Raw genomic sequence first — 10,696 nt, forward strand, 5'->3', positions numbered from 1 at the left:
AAGCTGGGTAGGCTCAGGCGTGCGCTCTGTTTCCAGATGGGAAGTAGGAGCGCTGCGTCCTGAAGCTGGGACCCGAGAAGGACACAGCATCACTTCCTCCAGTTTCTATTGGTGAAACAGCCCCAGAGTCCACCCAGGTGCCAAAGGAACAGACGTGGGCCCACCTCCCAGCCGGAGGAGTGTTGGAGGTGGGGCTGTGACTATGATAAAAGACCCACCGACCAACTTACCAGAAGGAAAGGTCCTGCATGAAGACACGAGTGGTGTGAATACGCCTGCTGTACACCAGAGACGTGAAAAATCATGCTCTGTGTGGGTGATGAGAATTGTGACGCATTCTGGGGTCAGACATAACAAATTTTAAAAAATTTCAAAAAAACCCCACCAAAATTCTGCAGAGTACCCACTTCAACTGAAAAAGGAGGAGGAGGAGGAAGAGGAGGAGGAGGAGGAGGAGGAGGAGGAGGAGGAGGAAGAGGAGGAGAGGGTTACTTGTGGTTCACAGTTCCGGAGGTTTCCATAGATGGCCCATTGGCCTGTTTCTTTGGCAAAGCAGCGTATCAAGGTGGGAGCCCATCACTGCATCCTGGCCAGGAAACAAAAGGAGTGGCCGAGGAAGGGGCTGGAGTCCCGCTGACCCTTCAAGGCACACCCCAGTGGCTTCTCTTCCTCCCGGGAGGCCCAGCCTCCACCGCCTCCCAATAGTTCCATGGCTGGGGCCATTCCAAATCCAGACTGTAGCTGCCGCCATGTTTACTCTACCACATTATTACTCTTCCTTCCTGGAGGAAGAAACTGAAGCTCAAAGAACCCAAATAATACGAATATTGCAACCAACACAGCTGAGGTTTGAAAGTATGACTAATCCTAAACCTTTTTTCCCTCCGGGATACAGCCTGGCTACCAGGACGAGGACGTGGCTTGTTAGGGGCACAGTTCTCTCCTGACGGGCCCAGGACAGGGCAAGCAGGGCAGGTCATGTCATTCCCTTCTGTCTGTGACATATATCACTAGCTGAAGAGCCCTGCTCCAATCAACACACAGATGTAGACTCTAATAAAACTTCTCTTTAGTTCAAGACAGAAAAAGGGGAAAATGCAAGTGAATTTAATCATAAATTCAAATGCAAACTCACTACCTGGCTCAGGGTACGTTGACTGCTTTCCCCAGAGGACACAAATATGTTTACAGTATGAAATAAGCTGGGGTCCAATGGGAGACCTTCGTTATTATTAGATTTCCTCTGGAGAAGGATGTATAAATAAATACACAACCTGCTATTTTAGTATTTTGTTTTTCAGGGAAGAGAACCCCTTTGCAAAAACACATTTAAAAGAAAAAACTTCTCCGTTTCAAGCACTTGTTTATTTTCTTATTTGCCAGGCTAAAACTGTCTTCTTTCATCTCTGATTTCGTTATGGGCTGGGAGAAGAGGGTATTTTTTTTTTTTTTCTTATCTTCAGATCTGGAAGTTTTCCTTTCATTTGTGGCAATGTTAAGTGTTCCTGGGCTGCCTTTCCAAATATGCCCTCCTCCGGCCCTAACTGCGGGCCAAGAGCGCCCCCCAGTGGGCCTATTGGGAGGCACAGCCGAGGGAGGTGGCGTGTGGTGAGGGCTGCCCTGGTCATCTGCCCTCAACTGAGGCCCCTTGGTAACTATAGTCACTCAACCCTCTGAACCAGCACACAGCCCCCGGACTCTGGTGCCCTTCTCGGACTCTCCTGAACACAGGTGTCTATTTGCTCAGCTACCCGAGGGTCCTGAAGAAAAGGACCCCGCGGTGACATTTGCAACTCTGGTGTCTGGTGGCTTTGCGCAGACCAAGAGTGCCTGTCCAGCTTCCTCATTAACGTGTGTTAATTCTCATTACGCGTGTGGAGGGAAGTTGCGAGAAATGTGTTCTAGAAGATTTCCTCACAGAATCCACGGGCTGCCTGCTTTGAGGCCAATCTTGACAAAGGAAGTGGCATTGGTTCATGTGCCAAGTGGCCCAGAGCTCCCTCTGTCCCCTGTGGCCTCACTGGTTCTCAGCCATCTCCTGGAATGGTCCAGGGTGCTCTTGGCCTCACCCTCTTCCTTCAGATCTTTGCTGGGTGTGGGCAGGGTGAGGACAGGGTGCATGGTGGCACCCCCCTTCCTGCTCTCCCCTCCTGCCCCTGCACTCTGTACCCCACCCCACCTGTTCCCTGCTCGTGCCCCCACCTCAGGCCTCCATCAGCAGGAGGGAGACTCCCGGGGTGCTGGGATCCGCTGTGTGTTCCTAACTTACCCCAGGGCCTGGAGGGCCCTGCACAGAGAGGCTGCTGTGTCTCGGTGAACAGTGTCAACACAGTCACAGTTCTTTGCTCCTGGCAGCTTCAAAGTGTGTGGTTCTTGAGGAATTTTTAATTTGGAAGATAGATGTTATTTTTAAAATGTCACTAATGAACCTAAGCATGAGTAATAGTTCCTGTTGAGTTAATTTCAACTTTGCATAATTCACATTCGCACAAAAAGGTAACCACATGAATATAATCTTGAAAGAAAAGGGAATGGTTACAATTAAGGCTAAAGTCCTTCTCACAGGCATATCTACGGACCTATTTTCACAAAGAGAACATGTGCCACATAGAACTAGGGCTGCTTTTGGTTTTATTTTTTTAACTTTTTTTTTTTTTTTGGCAGTGGGGATTTAACCCAGGCACTCTCTATCACTAAGCTAAATTCCCAGCCCTTTTTATTTTATTTTGAAAGAGCATCTCCCTAAGTTGCTGATGCTGGCCTCAAACTCAAGCCCAGCCCTGGGGTGCTGTCCTCAGTCTCTGGGCGGCTTTCCTCGGTTACAGCTAATAAGCGCCCAACTGCATCTTCAATCGTCATGTAAATTTCAAACTATTGTGTAGAAATAGCTGATTTTTTTTTCCTTTGGAAGCATTTTGAAAATTTGTAGTTGATCAATACAGCTAAACAGAAATGTTACCTAAGTTGCTGTTAATCTACTGTAAAGAGATTGCTCTTAGTCCATCACAGAGGGCTACATATTGAGTCCTGATTTCTGATTTCAAGTCCTCACCTTCACTGCACTGGCCGAGTGATGTTGGCAAGCTACTTGGCTTCTCTGAGCCTCAATCTCCTCATTTGTGACATGGGATACCGGTGTAGGGCCTTCTGACCATAGAAATGTACAGGGAAGCATTCCCCTGGTGAGCAATCCCCCGCACCCCGTTTCCTACCCTTAGAATGCCCTGCAGTCTCTCTTAGGATCTAGTAACAGAGCTAGCGTACGTGCCATGTCTAGCTGGTATGGCAGTGTCCTGCCCTGAGATGCCTCTGTGCTAGAGCCCCATCCACCTCCACCTTGAAGGCAGGCACATAGGTCCTAGGAATAGAGGAACTTGCTTGCCAGATAACTACAGTGTTTCACCAAGCTCAGGTGCTCCTGGAGCCGCCCGCCTCACAGTGACTTCAGACAGTGGACCTTCTTGAGAGTTGCACAAAGCTCCTGAGTTGCCTATTGTAACTGTGAAATGTAACTGCAGAACAAGCACCCTTACTGATACTCTAAACAATAATGTGGTGTGATACTAATGACCTAATGTGACCTATTGGTATAAATAAACAAACGTGGCCGCTTGGACAAAGGGCCCCTCTGCCACCTTCCCGGCCTCTGCACCTTGTTTCTGTGCCACCCTTTATTTATTATTCTTTACAACTGGTGATGACCAATGTTGGGGCATGAGAAGAGTTCTCTCCCCAAAGGACTCCCAGTCCACAGAGAGTTTGGGACAACAGAATCCACCTTAATAGAGACCCTTCTGGACTTCGACAGGTAACAAGGGAAGGGAGTAGCTTTTTTATGCCTGGAACAGTCTTCGGACGTGTGTCTCTTTCATTGGCTGGTACCGGTCCCTAATCAGTAGGCTATGGGTAATTCTCTATCTCTGTCTGACGCTCAACAACGATGTCATCAGGTCGAGCTTTCTGTCCTACTCAGCAAGGCTGAACTTATTGTAAATAGTGCTGATCTTGCTGCCTTGCTGACAGAGATAAACTCTTATTGTCCTTTTTATCCAGAAAGTGGGATACTAAATTTGAAGACTGGGAGAAAATAGGTGAGACACTACATGAGAAGATACAAACTTCTATTCCTGTGTACAGATGCGATTGGGAAATCCTCTAATTACCAACCTGCCTGCTCTTCTCCTTCTGTCTGGCTATTTGGCCCCTTTAAGTCCCCTGCTGCTCCCCCTGAAGTGGCGGCACAACCCTGGCCACTATACTCTGCCCAGAGCCCTCCATGCATGACTCCTCTAACTCACTGCCACTGCCTCCATGGCCAGCTGTGGAAGCTGCCCCGCCCCCAGCTAGATCCCAGTTAACTGAGTGTAGGGACAAGCTGTGGAGGAGGGGGGAGTCTCATAACTTACCTGTCTGTCCTATTAAGATAAATTCTGCTAACCAACCAAAATATGAACAGTTACCTTTTGCTGTATTGAAAGAGTTACAACCTTTAAATGAAAGGAAGATACAAGGTTTGACTCTACTGTCATTGAAACGAGTTTATCAGTTACTGTAAATAAGCCTAAATTAGCTCTTTGTTTAAATGAGCAGACAATTACAGGGTTATTGGACACAAATACTAATGTCATGGTGATAAATACTTTTATGGTATGGCTTTATGCATGGCCTCAAGAGACCAGCCTGGTCTGGAGCAAAGGAAAGAAAAATAAATAAGGGTCCAAAAGCTCCCTGTGGCTACCATGCTCTGTCCTTTCCAATCCACAAGAAATCATTACTTATACTCAACCATATGTGGAAACTGTTACAAGATTTGCAAGATTTAAAACAAAAAGAGAAAAGAAAAAATAACTCTCCACACACACACAAAAAAATGTAAACTGCAACATCATGCTTCAAGAGCATTATCTTATACAAGAAAAGAAAAATGGTTACAACAGCTTTACTCACCTTTTAATTTCTGCTGGGTCTCTAACTTTCCCAGTCTTATATTTAAAATGTAAATTACAGGACCTCCAAGATTTGCTAGGCTTATGAAAAAACAATTAGGAAAAAAGTGTCTCTTTAAATCCAGACTGCTTGGCTGGCTGCCTTATTTGTGTTCAGCTGGATTTCTTGACCAGATCCTCCCTAATGTTACAGCACAGAAAGAGAAAAGTAGAAACATTCTAAATGTATAGCTTTCTTTTTCGAAATAAGTTTTTTCTTAAAACTTTCACAGGCTTCCAACTGGCTCTTATCTGAGCTAAAAGCACACTCTGACCTGATAAAAAAAAAGTTAGTATATGGCAATGTAAGTTTTTAAATATTCATATAAGTTGATGTATTTTTCTGATCAGTCTGTTTTATCTAACTATAAAGGTTTTTACATACTGTCTTTATCCAAAGGCCAATTTCTCCAGAGTTAACTCTCAAATACATTCAAAAATTTCTTTTAATAAATCCTCAGGAGGATATAAATATGGTTATGTTGGGAATGGGTCTGATAAGTATCAAGGACGAAAATGTCTGCTAACCTGAAACTCTTAATTTCAGTGTCCATGATACCTGTTAGACTTCTATACCCGGCATTTCCAATTGTACAGGCCTGTCTTCTATCTATATATTATGTACTTAATATCAAAATTGACATTTAGACAAATGAGCACTCATAAATAAAAATTTAAATAATTAAATGAATCCAGATAATTTAATTCAAATAAAATAATTAAATATATAGATGTCTTTAAAGTTCTGACTTATGGGTTTTTCTAGGTGACCAAACAATAAAGTCTTAATTTCTAAAAAATATCTAAAATATAATGCTCATTACTTCTAAATTTTTTCAACAAAACAGGGATGATTAATGCTATTAATCATATTTTCCTTATGTTTTTATGTTACAATTAAAATAAGTAAATTAGATTTAACATAAATGGGATTAATCTTCCTAAGTATAGTTTCTTATATACATAAATCAAAAATTACAGCTGATGCCAAACTGAACTCTCATTTTTTCCAGTTGTTTAAGAAACAGGATGCTGCATCCTTTCTTTATTTAACTCCTTCTTTAAAACAGGCTTTAAGGAAAATTAAAAAGAATCATCAATAATAACGGTGGATCAATTTTCAATATCTAATGTGTCATTGTCATTGATAGTTTTTAAAATACCTTATACTTTCACAGTAGTTGCTAATTACAATAAAAAATTATATATGTTGAAATAATTATATTGCCCTCATTTTTCAGGCTATGATATTTTGCATTTTACTGTTATATATGCTCAATTACTCACTGATGATCATATTGAAATTTTATCCTTCACAGGCGTGGACATTCATGTCTTATACCTTACTTTTAAAAAAACTTCATATCTCCAATACTTACAGTTTTCCTCTACTGTCAAGTTGTATTAACAGATATTTTAGCACCAATTGATTTTCACATGCCTCATGATGGACAATTCTCTTTGTTATATTTAACAATTTTAATGGTAGAAATGTTATTTCTACCATTCCTCTTATAGATGGATTAAAGATGTATACAGATAAAAGTAAATAAAGAGAAATAATATCTGTTCTTAATAATGATAGATGGATTGACATTATACCCTACCTCAAGTCTCTCCACAACAAGTTGAGTCAGCTGCCATTGTCCTGGCACTAAGACTGTGATCTACTACTTTAAACATTATTACAGATTCTCAATATATAACTAAACTGTTTCTCCTATTTGCATAGCTGTGTTATTCCCTTGTTTGGATTCCAATTTACTTGAGTTTTTTTAACCCTTCAAACTTTTTTCTGGGTCTATGTGTCCTATCCTCTTTGCTCATATACACAGCCACACCACGATTCCTGAACCTTTGGTGGGTGGTGACACTCATGACGATGGAACTATGAAATCCTTTTGTCCTTTATTTTTCAGATACTGTAAAATCCCATGGACTTTTTCATCAAAATGCTCAATCACTAATAAAAATGTTTCCCAGCTCTTCTCAGCAGGCTCATGCTGCTGTCACCAACTGTTCTCACTGGGACCTCTCCCAGCCCCTATGTGGGAGCTTGTGAATCCAAGAGGCCTACATTCTAATGCACTCTGACAAACGGATGTTACCCACTTCCCTCCTTTTCATCCTCTCTCCTTTCTTCGGGTTTATATTGACACCCATTCTGGGTTTATCTGGGCTGGTGCCCACAGGTAACTGCTTACATTTCTCATTGATTTTACTTTGTTCTGCCACCATGGGCAAGCCTGGCTTAAAAATGGGTAGTGCCCCTACATAGACATCTCGTGCTTTTGCACAATTTTGTAACCAATAAAATATAATTTTAAATCATAAAATCCCTCATAATCCTACCAGATAGGCTTTGGTTAAACAAACACATTGTACTCTTAAAACTTGCCTTTTAAAACAAAACAAAAAAGGGGGATCTAGCCTCTCTCATATCGATAATGCTTTAGATATTGTTTTATTTACAGTTAATGCACTCAACATGCAATACAAAGTTTATACTCACAATTGGTCATCTCCTTTGGATAGACATTTTATTCCCAAACAGCCATTACCAAAATTTATGTAAAATATAGGTTTCCACCAGACCCAGGATGACAGGACCCTATGCCTCTGATCACATGGGGAAAGGACAGACTGCTATGCTCACACCAACAGGTCCAGCTTGAATTCCAGCTTGGTGTGTGAGACCTATCAGTTATGAATGGACATCAGGGACTTCACAACCCTGATCCCCAAGTTTTGTTTGATTGTGGATGAGGAGACTCCCACCAAACAAAAGGGCAATGATCACTCTCCTCAAAACAGAAGATACACTGAAAGAGGATGCTAAGCTACTAGACTTCCGGTGACTTGGGGAGATACAAAATCATTAACAGCATCAGCTCAACAGCCATTGGCTCAAATGAGGTGAAAATGTACTCCGAAAATCTTAGTTACTGCTTTGATTGCTAAACTCACACAAGACTGTAAATGCTTTGGTCTTAACAATAATGTTGTTCTGTTTCGTACGCCAGCTGTGGAAATTCAGTTCAATCAGACTCCTTGACTTCTAAAACCCATTATAATATCTGGGTTCGCTTGGCTGAAATTGTTACGTACCTGCAAAAATGTCTCCTGGTACCCACTGTTGTCTTAGCAGACTGACTGTGTTCTTACTCTCCCCACAGGATTTAATAGAACACCATCCTGCGCAACATATCCATTAAGGTCTATTCCCCTTGATGAAAATTGAGATGATTCAGTGAGCCTTCTCTCTAAGACAAAATTTAACTCTTCGACATTTTCCTTAGTGGGTATCCCTGGACTAGCTGTTGGGACTTACAAAACCACTAATGAAACTGGCCTGTGCTATGGTAAAAATATTAATCATACCTCTATGACAATTAATATGCTTAATGTAGAACAAAAACAACATTGTCAAGCTATTCTTGATGATCGGGCTGCAATTGATTGTTATTATTACATTATAAAGGATGTCAGGAGTTTAATAATATTGCTTCAATTTAAGTGACAATAGTTGTTCTATCTCAAAGGAGTTAGACTACCTTAAAGATATCATTAAAAAGGTCCGGCAAGATGATGGAGGTTTAGACTTATTGGATAGTCTAACTTCTTGGTTACCCAACTTTACATGGGTCAAACAATTATTCATAGGTGCATTTTATTAATATTGAGATTATTATGTTGTGCTTGCTGTTGACAATTTTATCCTATTTTTGTCTCCACTGACATTAAAAAAAATGTTATTCATCTGAGAGGTCTTAAAAAACAAGAAAGGGGAGATGTAGGGATTCTGACCATGGAAATGCACAGGGAAGCATTTCCCTAGTGAGCAAACTCCCGGTGGGTAACAGGCACCCTGTATCCCACCTTTAGAATGCCCTGCAGTCTCTCTTAGGATCTAGTAACAGAGCTAATGTACGTGCCATGTGTAGCTGGTATGGCAGTGTCCTGCCCTGAGATGCCTCTGTGCTAGAGCCTCATCAGCCTCCACCTTGAAGGCAGGCACATAGCTCCTGGGAATAGAGGAACTTGCTTGCCAGATAACCACAAGGTTTCACCAAACCCAGGTGCTCCTCACAGTAACTTCAGACAGTGGACTTTCTTGAGAGCTGCACAAAGTTCCTGAGTTGCCTATTATAACTGTGGAATGTAACTGCAGAACAAGCACCCTCACTGATACTCTAAACAATAATGTGGTGTGGTACTAATGACCTAATGTGACCTGTTGGTATAAATAAACATGGCCACTTGGACAAAGGGCCGCTCTGCCACCTGCTCTGCCACCTTCCCTGCCTCTGCACCTTGTCTCTGTGTTGCCCTTTATTATTATTATTTCTTTACATAAGAAAGCACTAACCAGAGTTTCTGGCTCATGGTGACTGTGACCTGGGGCCTGTGCCCTCAGGTGCCTGGAGCGGGGGGAAGCCCTGAGGTGGGCTCAGGCTGCCCTGGAAGCTATCCTGGGCTCAGGCTAGGCAGGCCCATGCTGTTGTCTGCTGAGGGAAAGGGTGGGCATGTGTGGTGGGCCCAGCTGGTCTTTCTCACACACTCACTCTCTTGCCCTGTTTTTTGAATGCACTTGAAAATAAAAAGAAGTTATCAACAATGTTTCTTGAAAGGTTGGAACGGAAGAGACTGAAGGAAGCATGGAGAATGTCCTCATTGCCTCAAACTGGGGAGGTGGCCTCCAGGAAGTCCCGCCAGGCTTGGGGCCTCTTGCCTCTTCTTCCCTGCTGGACTCTCAGGCCGACATGGCTGGCTCTGCCTGGGTCCACCCTTGCCAGCTGCTGAGAATGAAAGGTGAAGAGGGTGCAGGTCATTCTTCCACGGCTCCCATGGGAGCTGGGAGGGTGCAGAGGCTGGCTGCTGGCAGGCCTGGCCCAAAATGCAGATCCTCTGTGGAAAAGGCCAGACACGGCTTCTCCCACTGCTGGTCTCTGTGCTGACCTGCTCAAGGCCTTGCCCTAGACACCTGCAAAGGAAGCATTTAGGCATGCCTGTGCTAGAGCTGCAGCCAGCCAGGAGACCGGGACCACTGAAACACAAATGAGCTCACTGGAGAAGTTGCCAGGTCCTCCAGGAGCCAGGCAGAGGGTGAAGACCCTCAGGGCAGTGAGTGTCAGCATGTGGGAAGCTGGGTTTGAACACAGACCCCAGGTAGCCAAGAGAAAGAGGCTGCTAGGAAGGTGCTCCAGGACAAAGGGCATGCTTGAGAAATAGCAGGCCAGTGTGGCCAGGGCAGGAGGGGACAGGGCCAAGACAAGGACAGGGTGGGGCCTGTGGGAGGCCTGAGGCAGCTGGGTCTGGAGGCCAGCTTCTGGCTTTTACTCTGAGATGACAACTTGGAACTCACTGGAGCCATAAGTGAGTGATCCGGTGTGTTCGGAAAGGGTCAGCTAGTTGCAAAGTTGGAAGACCTGTGAAGACAGGGGTGACTCAGGTGACAGGGCAGGTGACTCAGCCCCCTGGGGCCTTGGGAAGACAGACTCAGCAGGAGGTGTGTGAAAGGAAGCTGGGGAGGATGGCGTGCTGGCACCCGGCGGCAGGCTTGGACAGGGTGTGTCTGAGGTTTCAAACTTCCATGGATCCAAACTATGGCAGCAACCAGTCAGGTGTAAGGAAGGGTCACCAGGGCTGGGAAACAGACTGTGTAGGCATCACAGGACGTACCTATGTGGGTATCAAAATCACCATTGATG

Source organism: Callospermophilus lateralis, chromosome 17, assembly GCF_048772815.1.
Source record: "Callospermophilus lateralis isolate mCalLat2 chromosome 17, mCalLat2.hap1, whole genome shotgun sequence".
NCBI classification, from domain to species: domain Eukaryota; kingdom Metazoa; phylum Chordata; class Mammalia; order Rodentia; family Sciuridae; genus Callospermophilus; species Callospermophilus lateralis.